Source organism: Budorcas taxicolor, chromosome 6, assembly GCF_023091745.1.
Source record: "Budorcas taxicolor isolate Tak-1 chromosome 6, Takin1.1, whole genome shotgun sequence".
NCBI classification, from domain to species: domain Eukaryota; kingdom Metazoa; phylum Chordata; class Mammalia; order Artiodactyla; family Bovidae; genus Budorcas; species Budorcas taxicolor.
This window is the reverse complement of record NC_068915.1, coordinates 37,506,631-37,524,457: the sequence shown is the minus strand read 5'-3', so window position 1 is coordinate 37,524,457 and position 17,827 is coordinate 37,506,631. Positions and strand designations below refer to the sequence as shown.

Here is a 17,827-nt window from a genome sequence, read left to right as displayed (position 1 = left end):
CTGTATATAAGTTAAATAAGCAGGGTGATGATACACAGCTTTGTTGCACTCATTTCCCAATTTGGAGTCAGCCCATTGTTCCATGTATCATTCTAACTGTTGCTTCTTGACCTGAATACAAATGGTTTCTTGGGAGAAAGCTAAGGTTGTCTGCTATTCCCATCTCTGTAAGAATTTTCCACAGTTTGTTGTGATCTACACAGTCAAAGGCTTTAGTGTAGTCAAAGCAGAAGTAGATGTTTTTCTGGAGTTCCCTTGCTTTCTCTATGATCCAACAGATGTTAATTTGATTCCCAATTCCTCTGCCTTTTCTAAACCCAATTTGTAATCCTGAAGTTTTGGGTTCATACTGCTGCAGCCTACCTAGCTTGAAGGATTTTAAGTATAACCTTATTAGCATGTGAAATGAGCATAAATGTACTGTAGTACAATTATGAACCTTCTTTGGCATTGGCCTTCTTTGGGATTGGAATTAAAAATGACCTTTTCCAGTCCTTGGGCCATTACTGATTTTCTAAATTGGTGACATGTTGAGTGCAGCACTTTGACAACATCATCTTTTAGAATTTGAAATAGCTCAGCTGGAATTCCATCACTTCTACTAACTTTGTTTGCAGTAATGCTTCCTAAGGCCCACTTGACTTCATACTCCAGGATGTCTGGCTTTAGGTGAGTGACCATAGCATTGTGGTTATCTGGGTCATTAAGACCTTTTTTGTATAGTTCTCCTGTGTATTCTTGCTACCTCTTAATCTCTTCTGCTTCTGTTAGGTCCTTACTGTTTCTGACCTTTATAATGCCCATCTTTGCTTGTAATATTCCATTGCATTGGAAAAATATTCCCAATTTTCTTGAAGAGATCTCTAGTCTTTCCGATTCTATTGTTTTTCTCTATTTTTTTGTATTGTTCCTTTAAGAAGGCCTTCTTATTTCTCCTTGCTATTCTCTGAAACTCTGCATTCAGTTGTGTATATCTTTCCCTTTCTCCCTTGCCTTTCACGTCTCGTCTTTCCTCAGCTATTTGTAAGGGCTTCTCTGACAACCAATTTACCTTCTTGCCCCTTCATGGATCACAGCCTTGTTGTGCCAAAGGGGCTTGCATAACTCAGAAAAGCTGTGATCCATGCCATGTATGACCACCCAAGATGGATGGGTCATAGTGAAGAGTTCTGACAAAATATGGTCTGCTGGGGCAGCAAATGGCAAATCACTCCAGTATTCTTGCTGTGAGAACTCCATGAACAGTATGAAAAGGTGAAAAGATATGACACTGGAAGATGAACCCTCCCAGGTCAGAAAATGTCCAATTTGCTACTGGGGAAAAGCAGAGGACAATTATGATATAATAACAACTCCAGAAAGAATGAAGTGCCTGGACCAAAATGAAAATGACACTCAGTTGTGACTATGTCTGGTAGTAAAAGTAAAGTCCAATGCTGTAAAGAACAATATTGCATAGGAACCTGGAATGTTAGGTCCATGAATCAAGGTAAATTGGACATGGTCAAGCAGGAGATGACAAGAGTGAGCACTGACATTTTATGAATCAGTGAACTAAAATGCATGAGAATGTATGGATTTAATTCAGATGATCATTATGCCTACTACTGTGGGCAAAAATCCCTTAGAAGAAATGGAGTAGCCCTCATGTCAACAAAAGAGTCCAAAATGCAGTTCAGTTCAGTTCAGTCGCTCAGTCGTGTCCGACTCCTTGTGATCCCATGAATTGCAGCACACCAGGCCTCCCTGTCCATCACCAACGCCGGGAGTTTACTCAGACTCACGTCCATTGAGTCGGTGATGCCATCCAGCCATCTCATCCTCTATTGTCCCCTTCTCCTCCTGCCCCCAATCCCTCCCAGCATCAGGGTATTTTCCAATGAGTCAACTCTTTGCATGAGGTGGCCAAAATATTGGAGTTTCAGCTTTAGCATCAGTCCTTCCAATGAACACCCTGGACTGATCTCCTTTAGGATGGACTGGAGTTGGACCTCCTTGCAGTCCAAGGGACTCTCTTGGGTGCAATCTCAAAAACACAAAATGGTCTGTTCATTTCCAAGCAAACCATTCAACATCACAGTAATCCAAGTGTATGCCCCAACCAGTAATGCTGAAGACGCTGAAGTTGACTGGTTCTATGTAGACCTGTAGCACCTTCTAGAACTAATACCCCAAAAGGCATCCTTTTCATCATAGGGGATTGGAATACAACAGTAGGAAGCCAAGAGATACCTGGAGTAACAGGCAAGTTTAGTATTGGAGCACAAAATGAAGCAGGGTAAAGGCTAATAGAGTTTTGTCAAGAGAACATACTGGTCATAGGAAACACCCTTTTTCAACAACACAAGAGATGATTTTACACATGGACATCACCAAATGGTCAACACTGATTTCAGATTGATTATATTCTTTGCAGCCAAAAGTGTAGAAGCTCTATATGATCAGTAAAAACTAGACCTGAGCTGACTGTGGTTCAGATCATGAACTTCATATTGCAAAATTCAGGCTTAAATTGAACAAGGTAGGAAAACCACTAGGCCAGTTAGGTATGACCTAAATCAAATCTATGATTATACAGTGGAGGTGCCAAATAGATTGAAGGGATAAGATCTGGTAGACAGAGTGCCTGAAGAACCATCAGTGGAGGTTCATAACATAGCACAGGAGTCAGTGACCAAAACCATGCCAAAGAAAAAGAAATACAGTTGATTAGCATAATCTAATAAAATTAGAAAGAAATAATGAAAAAAATTACCAAAAATTTAATGATGTGAATATAAAGAATCATTACCTTGGGAAATTCTTCAACTAAACAGGAAAGCAAACTGAAGTTATATCAAGAAAGCAATGAAGAGGAATTCTTATTCTGAAAACCAATGGAACTAAGATGAAAATCCATAGCTGCGATTGACTTCATTTTTAAAGATGAAAAACCAAAAAAAGGAGCAAAGTACCCATGTTAAGAAATTAGAAAAAGAAGCATAAAATAATCCAAAGTTATTGGGCAGATGGAATTATTTAAATAAAAAGATGAAACAGATAAAGCATAGTGAAAGTTGCTCAGTCATGTCCGACTCTTTGTGACCCCGTGGACTATACAGTCCCTGGAATTCTCCAGTCCAGAATACTGAACTGGGTAGCCTTTCCCTTCTCCAGGGGATCTTCCCAACCCAGGGATCAAACCTAGGTCTCCCTCATTACAGGCGAATTCTTTACCGGCTGAGCCACAGGGGAAGCCCAAATAAAGCATAATAAAATACTAAATAGAAACAAGAAGTATACATGCAAAGTATTGGTTTTTTAAAACAAATGAGATAGCTAACCCACTCTCAGATGAGCATAATTTAGAAAAATTGAGGGTAAAATAGACATGACATTAAGAATGAGAAATCACTCATAGCCACAGATACAGGAAAGATTAAGTTGTTCATAGCAAGAAAATTGAAAATCTATATTGAAAATTGGAATCCACTCCAGTATTCTTGCCTGGGAAATCCCATGGACAGAGAAGCCTGGTGGGCTACAGTATAAGGGGTCACAAAGAGTCAGACACAACTGAGCAAATAACATACATAGGATGCTATGGGCTTCCCTGGTGGCTCACTTGGTAAAGAATCCACCTGAAATGCAGGAGACTGCCTGCAATTAATAGATCCAGGTTCAATCCCTGGGTTGGGAGGATCCCCTGGAGAAGGCAACTCACTCTGGTATTCTTGCCTGGGAAATCCCACGGACAGAACCTGGTAGGCCACAGTCCATGGGGTCGCAAGAGTCAGACATACCTTAGTGACTAAACCACAACCACAGGATTCTATAAGCATGATGAAGAAGTATAAGGATACACACTAAGTTGTTATGAATGGGAACATGGTTTATGTGGGAGAGGAGCAGGTTAGTATGATAGAAGAGAAAAATGAGAACCAAAAATGCAAAAAACAAGACTGAACTTAAAATAACCAGCACTTATAATACAATCTGCATTATGCATTCATGTAAAATTATTCCCACATACAGAAAATAAAAATTTTTTAAAACAGAGGACCAGAGCCTATGGCCAGCATGCAGGTTTTCCAAGAAAAATTCTAACTGAAGGCAGAGCATGGAATTAAATCCAGCTCCTGGGCCCAGCCCTCGCCTTCCTTCAGTGTCATTTCCTTTTTCAGATTTTTCATTTCCAGCATAAACTGGTTTGAATTTCCACACAGGACCAGGAGATGGGAACACCTTTAGAAAGGTGAAAATAGTATGAATGCAGAAAAGCCATGAAGTGCTTAATGGTGTCAGGTTTTCTTCAGTGGTGATGAAAATATTTTGGAAATACATAAAGGTGATGGGTACACAATATTGTGAATACATGAGATGCTATTGAATTGTCAAATTTTAATGGTTAGTTTTATGTATTGTAAACTTCACCTTAACTTTAAAAAAGCATAAAGAATGTTACGGACAAATATATTCTACATGCTATTTCTGAGCTTAGCTCAAGAGTCACAGCCACTTTGAAGCTTATTCTAAACACGTGGAGATAGGTGTGAGATCATCTGCTTTAATTATATTCCTAGGTTACCTTTGAAATCCAATTTTTGAATTTTCCAAAGATACAGCCTACCCTCATTGACACAAACTGTAGGCTAAAAGAGATGCAGTCATGTCTGCAATGTTTATGTATTCAGCTGGTAGGTCCTCAGTGTTCCAGGAGACTGTGTCCTTCTGAGATATAAACTCCTCAACCATCTTTTTCTGAAAATCCATGCTGTATCAAATTTCCCCAAACCCAGGAGCAGGCCTCCTGGCCCTTGAATACTCTAGTTCAAGACTTATATCCTGGCACTCCTGATGATACTGCCTGTCAGTGCAAGAGACGCAAGAGACACAGGTTCAATTCCTGGGTCAGGAAGATCACCTCGAGGAGGAAATGGCAATGCACTCCAGCACTCTTGCCTGGAAGATTCCATGGACAGATGAGTCTGGTGGGCTTCAGTCCATGGGGTTGCAAAGAGTTGGGCATGACTGAAGCAACTGAGCACATCTGATGATCATATATCTAAAAAGACCTATGGGAATAAGTACAGACTTCAGAGGGGGTGTGTGTGTGTGTGTGTGTGTGTGTGTGTGTGTGTGTGTGCACATGCGCAAGTACAGGGTTCAGAGGGGTGTGTGTGTGTGTGTGCACATGCGCAAGCACACTTGTGTGTCAGAAAAAGAACTCATACCCACAGCCAATGACGCTTGCTCAAAAATGACCACATTCTGGGACTTCCCTGGAAGTTCAGTGGTTTAGACTCTGTACTTCCACTGCAGGGGCTGCGGATTCAATCCCTGGTTGGAAAATTAAAATCCTACATGCTGTGTGGTGTGGCCAAATAAACAAACAAATAAACAAAACTTACCACATTCTTACTCTACTAAGGAATAAACTCCCCTCAGCAGCTGTGGAAATGTATGCTCAGAATCGACATCTTCCTGCTATATAGGCTCCTCGGCTATCTTATATCAGACTAGAATCCATATTTTAATTTACAAGCTCTTTTCTACCCACTAGGTTAAAACTCAAAGTCCTAGTTCACCATTCTTAAATAGCCCAAGAAAAGGGAAAATCTCCTCTTAGAATAGTACCTTCAGTGGTACTCACCTCTAAGCCAACTGGATATTTTTCCCTCCCACCACTGCATTAACTTAAAATAAAATCATCTGCTCCCACACAGGCACTGCAATAGCTATTGTAACACTTCCTAACTCCCACTCTACTCTATTGTCTCAAATACAGATGATTTCCCTGGAATAGTCTTTGGTACACATCCGCTTACTACAGTAACTCTTTCTGCAAGAAAAGGTAACTTGTGTAAATTAATCACGAGGGGAGATCTACTGCAAATGAAAAACTAAATACCATTTATTAATCCAATATCTCTGTCAACTAAAAAAGCTGCACAGTGTGAGAATTGTGAGTTAAGTTTTATTTGGACAAAATGAGGACTGCAGCCCAGAAAGCAGCACCTCAGATAGCTCTGAGAAACTTCTCCAAAGTGGTGTGATTTTGGTGAAGGGGAAGTTCAATGCAATCACGCACTTGTTTTAAAAAAGGTTTTCTCCTGGTCATGAGGAGATGTCATCATGAAGGGATTAAGTGCTTTTCTGGATATGAGGAGATGTAAGGATTGGGATCATGCAATTAGTTCCTGAAAATATCTAACTATCTAAAGACCTGTTGTACCAGTTTTCCTGGAGCAGAAGGTGCCTCATTCTCCACCCTGAACTCCCTTCGGGGCATGTCAAAGGTCAACAGCTGCAGCAGCATAGGATTCAACCTCTGTAGCTGCTAAGTCGCTTCAGTCGTGTCCGACTCTGTGCAACCCCATAGATGGCAGCCCACCAGGCTCCTCCGTCCCTGGGATTCTCCAGGCAAGAACACTGGAGTGGGTTGCCATTTCCTTCTCCAGTGCATGAAAGTGAAAAGTGAAAGTAAAGTCGCTCAGTCAAGTCCGACTCTTCGCGTCCCCTCCGTTCATGGGATTTTCCAGGCAAGAGTACTGGAGTGGGGTGCCATTGCCTTCTCCCAACCTCTGTAGAGGTGATGGCAAATAAATGTCCTTCTTGTTGTTGTTCAGTCGCTGGCAAATACCCTTGGCAAGCACCAATTTGTAGTTGACATCTCCAATCCAGGTCCTTGAACTTCCCTCTTTTTCCTGAAGTTTTTGTCCCTTTCCACTTCCTAATACAGTTTTGATTTCATTAGTTAAAATTCTTTCTTTCCATAGTTGTAATGTCCTTGCATCCATTTGCTTTTACCACATTCATCGTATATCCTGCCAGTGCTACTTCCAGTTTACTGCCGAGATTCTCCATTCCTACATCTGGGTTTTGGGTGCTTCTGGAAGTTACACAAAGTCATACAATAGAATTGGTGTCATTACAACTCTTAAGTCTATGTTAGGCATATTTCCAATGCTGAAATTGGAGTTGAGTTCTTTCAAAGCACATCCAAGCTGAGATTAAGGAAGAGCAGAAACCAAGAATCATGCAGAACAGACAGGAGAGGAGAGATCACATAGAAAGGAAGACATGGACCAAGTTAGGGAGAAGAAAGGCTGACCCTCACATTCCAGTTTTGCTGAGTAACTCTACAACTCCCCTTTGGAGGTAGTGTGAGAAAACTGGCTCTTGAAAACAAATGATGCCTCACAAAATAAGCACCAATCTTTCCAGACACTTTGGTTTTTACACCTGTCACACAGACCATGCCCAAGTTCACCTTGCTGGACAATATGGCTTCCGTTGACCATCACGTTCTCAGCTAACTTATGGATTTGCATTGTAACATAAATTTTCTATTTAGTATTTTTCACTGGACTGCAGATTGTATTCTTCATTTCTTTTTATACTCTTGAATGCCTAGCCTAGCATCCTATGACCACATTCATAGTAGATGATCTCTAGATACTTGGTGAATGAATAAACTAATGAATAAACAACTCATTCTTTATTAGTCTTCAGAAAGGTGTGGTAACAGCAAGAAGCTCTTTGGTCTTCAGAAAGGACAAGAAATCAGAAAGGGGGAAGCCCCAGAGAAGGAAATCTTGTTTTCGCCAAGATTCAAAGGAGGACCAGGAGAAAAGGCCAACAGAATGTCACTCCTGAGACCAGGACAGCAGGCAAGCAGGCAAGACTCTTCCAGCTCTCCAAGAATCATTCTATTCAAGACCCTTCTGACCTGCCACTGACATTCAGAGGACCCCAAAATAAAGCTGAGCAGAAATATCTAATTATATTTTCGTCTTAAAAGCAGGGGAAAATATATTTGCAGAGCCAAACATTGTTTTACCAGTAACCTTACTACCTGCAATCTAAAAGACATCACATTAGTTTTCTGTTTTGTTTGCTTTGCTTATTTCTGGAACTGTGGTTTCTCTTTAGAATAACTCCAGGGTGGAAACATGTGAATACTCTTAAGTTATTAAAACCACCACCACAGTCTTCAGTTCAAACGTGGCAAATATAAAAGGTGACTCTCTTTTCACCAAGCTATGAAAATAATATTTGGGGGATAAAATATGCAGAAAGAAGCCTCTACATACATGTAAGAAATGCCTAAAAATGATCTAACTCTTTGCTCTTCAAAGTTCAGGCGTCTAAAGAGAAACATCATGGGGCCACACCTTCATTTGGCTAAAGATATGGTTTTAAGACACTAAGCTACTCATTTACAGGTTTCTGCTTAAATTTTCAACCACATTTTAAGCATGAAACTTTGTGGTTCATGAGTTAACAAGATGCCACCCAAAAAAACATTGCTGTATGGGGTGTCACTCTTGAGATCCTTGGAGTCAGCAGGTCATCCTGTGACCCTCTGCATTTGAAATGCATTGGTTTGCTAATGGTTGGTTTCTGGCTACAGTGGTCCACAAATTGTTTGTTCTTTTTCTATGGTCTGTGAATGATATGCCTCAAGGAATAGTGGCTGATATTTTTTCATTTTCCTCCCTAATTTTCTCACTAAAATGTTTAATTAGTGAAAAGGCAACATATTTATAGATATAATAAAACAGTAGAGGATAAGTTGTTTTAAATATATGTACAACATCTTATAATTAGATATATTAAGGACACTTTACATTCATACATATGAGTTTTAGGAAACTATACATCTGTGTTTCTCTAGAGTATGATGAAAGTGAACTATCATATGAACAATAAATTTTTTGAGATGTTTCAAGATAAAAAGAATATATGTATGTGAAAATTATAAAAGGAATGTTTAATATTACGTTTATGTAATCCTAACTCTCTTGCTTTTTTGATGATCCAGCAGATGTTGGCAATTTGATCTCTGGTTCCTCTGACTTTTCTAAAACCAGCTTGAACATCAGGAAGTTCACGGTTCATGTATTGCTGAAGCTTGGCTTGGAGAATTTTGAGCATTACTTTACTAGCATGTGAGATGAGTGCAATTGTGCGGGAGTTTGAGCATTCTTTGGCATTGCCTTTCTTTGGGATTGGAATGAAAACTGACCTTTTCCAGTCCTGTGGCCACTGCTGAGTTTTCCAAATTTGCTGACATATTGAGTGCCAGCATCATCTTTTAGGATTTGAAATAGTTCAACTGGAATTCCATCACCTCCACTAGCTTTGTTCGTAGTGATGCTTTCTAAGGCCCACTTGACTTCACATTACAGGATGTCTGACTTTAGGTGAGTGGTCACACCATCGTGATTATCTTGGTCATGAAGATCTTTTTTGTACAGTTCTTCTGTGTATTCTTGCCACCTCTTCTTAATGTCTTCTGCTTCTGTTAGGTCCATACAATTTCTGTCCTTTATCGAGCCCGTCTGCATGAAATGTTCCCTTGGTATCTCTAATTTTCTTGAGGAGATCTCTAGTCTTTCCCATTCTGTTGTTTGCCTCTATTTCTTTGCATTGATCGCTGAGGAAGGCTTTCTTATCTCTTCTTGCTATCCTTTGGAACTCTGCATTCAGATGCTTATATCTTTCCTTTTCTCCTTTGCTTTTTGGTTTTCTTCTTTTCACAGAAAGTTATGACCAACCTAGATAGCATATTGAAAAGCAGAGACATTACTTTGCCAACAAAGGTCTGTCTAGTCAAGGCTATGGTTTTTCCAGTGGTCATGTATGGATGTGAGAGTTGGATTGTGACGAGGGCTGAGTGCCTAAGAATTGATGCTTTTGAACTGTGGTGTTGAAGAAGACTCTTGAGAGTCCCTTGGACTGCAAGGAGATCCAACCAGTCCATTCTAAAGAAGATCGGTGCTGGGTGTTCTTTGGAAAGAATGATGGTAAAGCTGAAATTCCAGTACTTTGGCCACCTCATGCGAAGAGCTGACTCATTGGAAAAGACTCTGATGCTGGGAGGGATTGGGGGCAGGAGGAGAAGGGGACGACAGAGGATGAGATGGCTGGATGGCATCACTGACTCGATGGACGTTAATCTGAGTGAACTCCAGGAGTTGGTGATGGACAGGGAGGCCTGGCGTGCTGTGACTCATAGGGTCGCAAAGAGCCGGACACGACTGAGTGAATGAACTGAACTGAACTGAACTGAATCCTAACTCGATCCCTAACTTTAATCCTAACCATCCAATACATGAACTATATTGAAGACTCACAATAGCAGACATTCCATATGCACTATCTTATTACTCATAAAGACTTAAAAATAGGTATTATGATCCTCGTATTAAAAATATGGAAACTGAAGGAATTCCCTGGTAGGAGTGGATAAGAATCAGCCTGCCAATGCAGGGGACAAGGATTTGATCCCTGGTCCAGGAAGATCCCACATGACATGGAGCAACTCGACTCGTGAGCCACAACTACTGAACCAGCGCTCTTGATCCCACAAGCTGCAACTTCTGAGTCCTCCAGCCACAACTTCTGCAGCCCATGCACCTGGAGGTTGTGCTCCACAACAAGAGAAACCACCACAAACAGAAGCCCAAGCACCCAACAAAGAGGAATAGCTCCCACTCACTGTAACTGGAGAAAGCCTGTGTGCAGCAATGAAGGCACAGCGCAACCAAAAAATAAATAAATGAATAATTTAATTTAAAAATATAGAAACTGAGGCTGAGAAGCTAAAATGACTCTTAATTCTAATAAAAGATGAACAGTTATGTTAGTTCAGTTCAGTTCAGTTCAGTTCAGTCGCTCAGTCGTGTCCAACTCTTTGCGACCCCATGAATCGCAGCATGCCAGGCCTCCCTGTCCATTAACATCTTCTGGAGTTCACTCAGACTCACATCCATCGAGTCAGTGATGCGATCCAACCATCTCATCCTCTGTCATCCCCTTCTCCTCCTACCCCCAATCCCTCCCAGCATCAGAGTCTTTTCCAATGAGTCAACTCTTCGCATGAGGTGGCCAAATGTCAACAATATAAATTTGCTATTGATTTTTACAACATTATTTAAAAATGACAATATAGTAAAAATTGGTGACACAATATTTTAATGACAAAACTAATGCTCTCTAGCCCATTTTGGTTTCCAAAACACTTAATAGAAAAGCCCAAATCAGGAGGTAATGGATACTGAAAAAAAAGGTACAGGAGTCAGGAAAACAATAGAAAAAGCAATGAATTCCACCAGACTATAGAACATAATAAAGAATTATTACAACAAGATAATATATGAGAAAATATTTCAGGGAGTCATGCATTAAATTGTGTTGCAGATTAAAATAATGAAATGCAAATATTAGTTTAAGCTGAGAATAGTATTGTATTTTACTACATTCAATACAAAATTCCAATCATCACCTAAGTAAATGAAAATGTAAGTTATTAGGGACCAATAAGTATTTTTTAATTGAAATACAGTTGTTATATTACACAATGATTTGACATTTGCATATATTATAAAATAATCACTATAATAGGGGTTAGAAATTCTTGGTTATATCTGCAACGCTTTTTATATTTCCTAGGCTGTCAAACATTCAAACAAGAACTGAGTTCTCCATTCTTACAAAAATTTGCAGCAGATATATTTTTCCAAGTTCAAACTGTAGTTCCAGCAGCATTTTCAGGCTTACATGGAGGCATGAACAAAATTTTCATATTTTAAAACTTATTTAACAACAGAAATTCATTTAACTAATAACATTGAGGAGTTGCCATTTAACTTCAATTGAAGGTGATTAATTTGCAATGTAATGACAGGATAAAAGGCAAATATCAAGAGACAAACTTAACAGAATTCTATCCATGTCTTCCTGGTAATGAATATGCTCAACTAAAATCACATGTTTATGGACTGATATCAGTATTTGGCTGGATCTATCTGCATGGAAAGACATTTTCAAAGATGAAGTATGTGAAATTTCATTAACAGATATCCCTTTGCAATTAATTTTAATGATAGAGAATACCAACAGTGAACATTTTGCAAAGTTTAAGGGAAGGATCCCTAAATGGCATTTTATTTATTAAGCTGCCAACATTAGGGGGTTTATCCACCAAAGTATGTGGAATTTATTGCATCAATTTGCCCTATGTAAGTTCAACCAGAGAATCACCTGATGAAAACAAAACTTTCTCTTTTTGTATTGAGGTATAATTTATATACAAACATTATATTAGTTTCATGTGTACAACATAATGATTTGATATTTATATATATTGTGAAATGATCACCACAACAAGCCTAGTCAACATTCAAGAACTAAAAATATTTTTGGCCTTGCCACACAGCTTGAGCAATCCTAGTTCCCTGACCAGGGACAGAATCAGTGCCCCTTGCAGTGTAAGTATAGAGTCCTAACCACTGGACTACCAGGGAATTCCCCAAAAATGTTTTAATTTAAATCATTCCAGTGTATGAGCTGGAATTCAAATTACAGTCTTAACAGATTTTGTCTCATAGGGGCTTCCCCGGTGGCTCAGATGGTGAAGAATCTTGTCTCATTATGATACATAAATTATGCTATCTGATTATATTTTGTACAAATTAAATTTGCTGTGACTTTAACTAGTTTTTTACCTATCACACTAGGAATTTTTTTATCTTAAAGATGAGAATGACTGAGACTCAAAGTGGTCAATCAGTTTGTCTTAAGTTACAGAGCCAGAACTTAACCCAAGTATATTTGTCTCTAAGTTTGTCTTTTCATGTATAACTCTAACCAATGTCTACTTTCCCATGCAGCTCCCAGGGCAGTGGGGGTGAAGTGCTCAGAGCTGATGTGAGAGCAGTGCAGTGTGGAGGCCTTGGTGTGTCCTGGTGTTCCCCTCCCTGTCCCTGGTTATAGACCTACTAAATGCATTGTGCTGGCCCTTGTCCATCTCTTTTATACTCTGATTTTCTCAAGGTTCAGTTCAGTTCAGTCACTCAGTCATGTCCAACTCTTTGCGACCCCATGAATCGCAGCACAGCAGGCCTCCCTGTCCATCACCAACACCTGGAGTTCACTCAAACTCATGTCCATCGAGTCCGTGATGCCATCCAGCCATCTTATCCTCTGTCATCCCCTTCTCTTCCTGCCCTCAATCCCTCCCAGCATCAGGGTCTTTTCCAATGAGTCAGCTCTTCACATCAGGTGGCCAAAGTATTTGAGTTTCAGCTTCAACATCAGTCCTTCCAATGAACACTCAAGGTAGCCACTTAATTAAAGCTTAAGTATCAATGCTCTGATGTCATTATAGCTTAAATTTATAACTAAGTATGTCATATATCCATAGAAAGATAGGTACATTAATGTTTACTGTAGCTTTTTTCATGCCAGAAAAAAATGGAAAATTGGAAACATTTCATACTCTATTAACTAGAGTATGAATAATCAAATTGTGGTGTATTTATATAATGCAATATTACTCATCAATAAAAACAGTGAACTACTGATACATGATCAAACTGAATGGATATAAAAAGTATGATGCTCAATGGAAGAAGTCAGACATGAAAGAAGACTTACTGTACAATTCATTTCTATAAACTTCAAGAGATAGCAGGGACTTCCCTGGTGGTCCAATGGCTAAGACTCCACGATCCCAATGCAGGAGACTCGGGCTCAATCCCTGGTCAGGGAACTAGATCCCATAGGCCACAACTAAAAAAACCTACAGGCCACAACTAAAGATCCTACATGCCACAGCTAAGTCCTGGTGCAGACAAATAAATAAACATTTTTTAAAAAGAGAGATAACAAAACTTATCTATGGGATGAAAAGCAGACTTGTGGTTGACTGTCAGACAAAGGGAACAGAGTAGGAAAGGATATGAGAGAACTTTTAGAGTAAGGCAAATGCTCTGTGTTGACCTGGGTATAAACAATTATCAAAACCTAATGAACTGTTCACTTAAGATCTATGTAGTTTACTATTTGTATTTATACTTCAATTTTTTAAAATACCAAATTTGTTAAAGGCCCCAAGGTTGAACTGGAGTCTGAATCTATTTTAAGCCTTAACAGCTTTGAAACAAATATTAGGTTTATTCTAGCAAGTATGCTTAACTTACTGCATCAACTCTGCCTTACATGGACACAATCACAGGACCACTGGCCAAAGCATGGTGCAATTAACAAGGAAAATGAAAAGGCATTCTGAGTTAGATCGTCTAAAGAGTTAAGCTGAAAATAGCACCATGGTTGTTTTTACAGTTGGATACTACAGTAACTACTGTTCTCCATATACATAAAGGTGTTTGCAAGTTTCAAGTGGGTCCTCAAGTTTCTTCCTTAGTGTGCATGCTAAAAATGTAATTCCATTTGTAGAGCCTATAACTTTGCTATGGTTCTAAAGAATAATGTGAATGTGAAAATGAAATAGAAGAAACCTTGTAGTAAGAGGCAGGCAAATTGATTTCCAATCCTCTGGAGATGAAATTAATTCATGTATTTTGGAGCTGATTAAGTATTTTTCATATATTTAAAACAATGAAAAAAATCTCTCACTTCAACTAAGTTTACACTTACCCACATGGGAATCTTTAAAAAGTTTCCTGAGAATGTGGGTTTTTTTTTTCTTTAGTTTTGTTAAGTTTGCTATCTGTTCTTTGAGAAAGAAAAAAAAAGTCAAATGCAAAAACATAAAAGGCTTTGTCTGATGGCTTCTTTTGTCATCTTAGAAGACAGATATCAAAATGCCACTAGTGAGCTTACCTTAGACTCTTCACAAAGAAATTATGGACAATTTTAATTTTATTGGGATAATTTTGTATCTTCTTATTGGGATATTTTTGTATCCCTAGTATTCATTTGTCATTGCGCCTAGTACCTAGCAGGTATTGAAAATGATGGATAGATGAACTGATGGATGGATGGATAAGAATTGTGGAGAGTCTATGGCTTACAACATCACAGACTTACCAAGAGAAAAAAATGGCTTCTATTACTACTGACTTATCTATATCAATTTGGACCTCATGAAAAAACTGAAATTAAGAGGCTCCTCCCTCCATGGGTACCTTGGTGGTCATTAAGTGGACAAATAGTCTATAGACTTTGAGTGTATGGAATATCATTGCTTAGCAACAGTGTGTTTTAGAAAATTATAATCTTTCTTCAAATTTTTGGACAAGTGTCTGCTGCTGCTGCTAAGTCACTTCAGTCGTGTCCGACTCTGTATGACCCCATAAACAGCAGCCCACCAGGCTCCCCCATCCCTGGGATTCTCCAAGCAAGAACACTGGAGTGGGTTGCCATTTCCTTCTCCAATGTGTGAAAGTGAAGTCGCTCAGTCGTGTCCGACTCCTAGCGACCCCATGGACTGCAGCCTACCAGGCTCCCTGATCCATGGGATTTTCCAGGCAAGAGTACTGGCTTGGGGTGCCATTGCCTTCTCCAGGACAAGTGTCCAGATTATGTTAATCAAATTATCTCTTGAAATATGAATTTTATTCTAGGAAACAAATAAAACAAAAAAGATTTTCCCACCAGTGTCATGAAAGAGCTTTGTGAAGTTCTGAATTTCTGTGCCTTTCTTATGATTAGGCACAGTAAAGTGTTTAGTTTCTCTATTAGATCTATCTTTTTCTGCCACTATCTTTGTTCCCACCTCCCACCCCCACTCCTGCTACTCCAGCTCTCATTGGTATTATGCTTGTATCTTCTCCATGGGCCCCTGAACTGGACAGAGGTCCTTTACAATCCAATGCTTCATTTGATACACTCTGCTTCCTTCTTTGCAGCCCTTTAGATTTGGTTGTTCTCAAATAACATGTTCTTTCGTGAGGCATTCCCCACCCCCCCAACCCCATCCATTCCTGAACAAAATCTACCACCAAACTTAAAATATCCAAACCCCTGGGGAACTTCTTTCTCTCATGGTGGCCAACACTTCTTCTACCACAGAGACCATTCCTGGTCTCTCATGGGTGGTGGCTTCTCACTGACACAGTAACACCAACAGAAGGAAAGGCTCTGCCAATTTACCTTAATAAAATATGAACTTGAATGTGGAGTAGGAGCTCTTGAGCTATTACAGGAAAACATAATTACAAGGAGGACTTGACTCTGGTTTTGAATCAGCCTGAAATTGTAGGCAAATCCCTTGACCCCCACCCTACATGTAAAGCCACAAGACTAAGGGAGGACATCATCTCCTGATGCCAGCTCATCAGATTTCAAGAAAAATAAGTTCCATGTATTTTAAAAGATTTTCTAACTTGGTGGATTTATATCACAAAAACTTGAATTTAATGGGATCTCCAGTCCACCATCCCATACTATTTTCCTTTTTATTGGGAATACTGAACTTAGCCTTTTGGAGATGTTGTTTAATTTTATATTTCTATCAAAGAATAATTATTTCTAGGCTTTTAGATACCTGTATGTAAAAATGCCAAAACCCTCACATTTTTGCATATAAAAGTTATTCTTTCAAAAGAGAGACTTTGTCACATATCAGGTGGAAGAGGCATTTCAACATTTTTGATGGTGACAGTGATGTCAGTGACAGAAGATCATGTTTTCCAGAGTTGTTGAATTTCTTGCTTAATCTGATTGATTTTATTTCTGACTTGGCCTATTATTAGTTAACTTGTCATTACTTTATTCCATCTGATTTTATTATAAGTTGTTTAATTTTTTTAGATTTTAAAAGTTGAGGAGAGACCTGTCATCTTATCCTTTGCCTCTGAGCATGGCTGTGCCTGGAGAATACAAGATATAGATATATATCTTGAGTTTAAAATGTCTTTAACAGGCTGATCCTGACCTTCAGCATGCCTACTCCTCAGCCATGGTGCCCTCCAGGAAGTTCTTCGTTGGAGGGAACTGGAAGATGAAGGGGAGAAAGAACAATCTGGGGGAACTCATCAACACTCTGAATGCGGCCAAGGTGCCAGCCAACACCGCGGTGGTTTGCGCACCCCTCACCACCTACACTGACTTCGCCCAGCAGAAGCTAGATCCCAAGATTGCCATGGCTGCACAGAACTGTTACAAAGTGGTCAATGGGGCCTTTACGGGGGAGATCAGCCCTGGCATGATCAAAGACCTTGGAGCCACGTGGGTAGTCCTGGGGCACTCTGAGAGAAGGCATGTCTTTGGGGAGTCAGATGAGCTGATTGGGAAGAAAGTGGCCCCTGGCAGAGGGACTTGGAGTGATTGCCTCCACTGGGGACAAGTTAGATGAGAGGGAAGCTGGCATCACTGAGAAGGTCATTTTCGAGCAAACCAAGGTCATCACAGATAACACGAAGGATTGGAGCAAGGTTGTCTTGGCCTATGAGCCTGTGTGGGCCTTGGTACTGACAAGATGGCAACACCCCAACAGGCCCAGGAAGTACACGAAAAGCTCCGGGGATGGCTTAAGTCCAACGTCTCTGATGCAGTGGCTCAGAGCGCTCACATCACTTATGGGGGTTCTGTGACGGGGGCAACCTGCAAGGAGCTGGCAAGCCAGCCTGATGTGGATGGCTTCCTTGTGGGCAGTACTTCCCTCAAGCCTGAGTTCCTTGACATCATCAATGCCAAACAATAAACCCTGTCCATCTCCGCTACCCTTCCTACCGAGCCAGGGACTAGGTAGCTCAGAAGCCCAGTAACTGTACTGCCCCTCGACCTCCACACACGCTTCTCGTGGCGTCGTCTGACCCCTCTCGTGGCCGAATCCAAAGCACCTCTTCTTTTACCGTCTACACCCTACCTTGTCGTGGTTAGGACCAGAACCATCCCGCCTCCACTTACTGTACCCGTTGGAACTAAACCTGTCACCAAGGTGGCTCCTTCTTGGTTGAGAGGTGGGAGGGTGGTTTGCTCGTGGGTCCCCTTAGTCCCCAGTGAAGACAGGAGAGAACCGGTCCTGTCCCGTCTCCCGCCATGAGGCCAAGGGCTGAGAGAAAGCCTTGTCCTCAGCTCAGGCCAGGGTGCT

The 17,827-nt window shown here is 40.2% G+C and overlaps 1 pseudogene; it reads left to right on the top strand.

The window, feature by feature from the left end:
• Positions 1-16,660: 16,660 nt before the first annotated feature.
• LOC128049744 (triosephosphate isomerase-like) lies at positions 16,661-17,437 on the top strand (annotated as a pseudogene).
• Positions 17,438-17,827: the final 390 nt, after the last annotated feature.